The sequence below is a fragment of the Nannospalax galili genome, unplaced genomic scaffold, assembly GCF_000622305.1.
Source record: "Nannospalax galili isolate Female #2095 unplaced genomic scaffold, S.galili_v1.0 scaffold217, whole genome shotgun sequence".
Classification (NCBI taxonomy): domain Eukaryota; kingdom Metazoa; phylum Chordata; class Mammalia; order Rodentia; family Spalacidae; genus Nannospalax; species Nannospalax galili.
The window spans coordinates 3,486,131-3,488,888 of record NW_008340643.1 but is presented as its reverse complement, the minus strand read 5'-3'; positions in this window follow the sequence as shown (position 1 = coordinate 3,488,888).

Sequence of the window (2,758 nt, the reverse complement as noted above, 5' to 3'; positions counted from 1 at the left end):
ATATATATATATACAGCTTAGATTGGCCTGAAACTACTCTGTAGTTCAGGCTGGCCTTGAGCTTACCATTCCTCCTGCCTCAGTCTCTCAAGTGTTGGGATTACAGGTATGTGCTACCATGCCCAGATTCTTGCTTTCTTAATAAGTAATATTTTTTCTTCCTTTTTTCCCCTCTTTCCTCTTTTGGTTTTGAATAAGATTGATCACTATAGCACGGAGAGGACAATTTTAAGGGTAGCTGTGTTCATAGGCTCAGGTACTTGAACACTTGGTTCCTAGTTGATGACTCTGTTTGTGGAGGTTATGAAACCTTTGGGAGGTAGAGCCTTGCAGGAGGAAGTATGTCACTGGATGCAAGTTTTGAGAGTGGATAGCCTCACCCCACCTCTAATCCCCCCTCTCCCTCCCTCCCTCCCTCTCTCTCTCTGCTTCTTGCATGTAGATGGAAATATGATCAGCTAGTTTCCTGCTTGATTTCCTTTCTATCAGACCTCCCCCACCATTATGAACTTCTCCTCTGGAGCTCAAAGCCCAAATAAACCCCTTTTTCCCCATACACCACTTTTGATCATGGTGTTTTATCACAACAACAAAAAGTAATGAATGTAGTAGTTCATAGACAAAATAAGATCTGTTCTTTTTCCTTGGCTCTTCATAGACACTGCCCACAAAAGAAGATGTGTATCTATGTCGGCTCATATGCTATCCCTTGATCAGAAAAATTATCTCAGAACTACTGACAAGATTAACAAAGGACAATTTGTTCCCAAGATTAATGTAAAAATCTTACTTCAGAGAAGGCTTACAGAAATTTCTGGAATGATGCTATTATTCCACTGTAAATAACTAACAGCCATCATTAAGAAGCGAAACTTCAGATATAACAAAGCATCTGATAGTAATGTAAGTTTCCAATAGCCAAAGAAACAAGTATGAAGTAAACTTAACTATAAATGGGCCTCAACGCACCTCTCAAGGCCACTTCTCTCTAGATTTAATGGGGAGAAGAAGCACCCAGAGACGATAATTAAATTTGAAGAAACCTTTCTTTGCTGTTTTGCCTCAAAGGTAAGTTATATTAAATCAAGTCATGTCCTTTCTTAACCAAGATTTACAGCAATCCTAAGTAAAGAGAAATTGGCTTGAGTTGAGGTTATTCCAATTGAGGTTTTTAAGGGCTCTTTTGAATGCTGTCCCCTGTTGTATTAATCACAATCTAATAAAATCTTTGGAACCCATTAAGATTAGTTTCTTTAACACTTAAAGCCCTAGTCTACCAGGAAAGTTTCTAATACACTTGGTAGATATTAGTACAGGGCATATAAATTCATTATTCAACAAAATTACTTTCAGCATCATCAATATTCTGGCTCAACTTGCATCATTTGAACAGAAAAATTATCTTGATTTTGTGCATATATATAGATGACCAAAATACTCACATGCTGGTAGGGGAGATGGGAACATCCACAATTCATTTAATAAGATGTGTTAAGTACAATGGAGATATGCCGACTGCTATAGATGTTTAACAGCTATAAAGAAGACTACATGGAGGATCAAATACCAATTTCAGACCTGAAAAGATGGGAGTTAAGCAACAATGCAAGACAGGACTTCAAGGCAAAAGTATGGTCAAAATTATAGAGCACTGTATATAGGTGCCTGGATAGTTGATATTAAGATGAAAAGTTGATATTAATGAAAAGCAAAAAGTTACAGAAGATAAGGAAGGATGGGTAATGGCAAGATAATGGGAATACTTTTTAAATAAAATAGAACAATTTTAAGATTTTGAGCAATAAAATGCTTTGTTCGTATGTTTTCTTTGGACTATTCTAGAAGTCACAGCGAATATAGATTTGAAAGGGACAGAAGGGAAGAATCACAATTCAGAGAATACGGCAATAGACTAGTGAAAGGATGTCTCATATGACAAATAGAGGAGTGGAGATGGTTATGGAGAGGAAAGACTTGATTTACTCATTATCCAGAATTTGATGATTAAGTGGATGTGAGAGGTTAGAAAAAGAGAAATATTAAGATGGTTCCAGGATTCTAGCTTGGGTGAATGTATAAATTATTTTTCTTCCATAAGGCATGCAATACAGAAGGAACAGACTTGAGAGGTTGAGGTAATCTGAGATATTGCCTCTGTTTTGGACATTCTAAACAGGAACCTATGAGACAATCAAGGAGAAATTAATAATAGGCCATTTCTGCATTTCCATATGAAGCTTAGCATGGGCTGAAAATATAAATTTGTGAGTAAATACTTAAGGAGAATGGATTGGGGAGGGCAAGTGTAAGATGCTATCATAGAATACTGTTTGTATGTGTGTGGAGGGAGAAGAATTAGTATTCCATGTCATGATAGCAAAATGAACAAAAATCTCAGATAGAAAGTAGTGAAAAATTATCTGGGGGCATAGGAGTTGTTCCAGTAAGACCTAAACACTATGGGGCTGGAGAGGTGGCTCATCACATAAGAGCAATGGCTGCTCCTGCAGAGGGACTAGGTTTGGTTCCTAGTACCCACATGGCAACTAACAACTGTTTGTACCTCCAGTTCCAAAAGATTCGACACCCTCTTCTGAGCTCTGTGCATTTGCACACATGTGATACACACACACACACACACACACACACACACACACACGCACACATGCACACATGCACACACACATATGCAGGAAAAACACTCATACACATAAAATAAGAACAAATACATTTACAAAGAATTAAAACTATCTGGTGA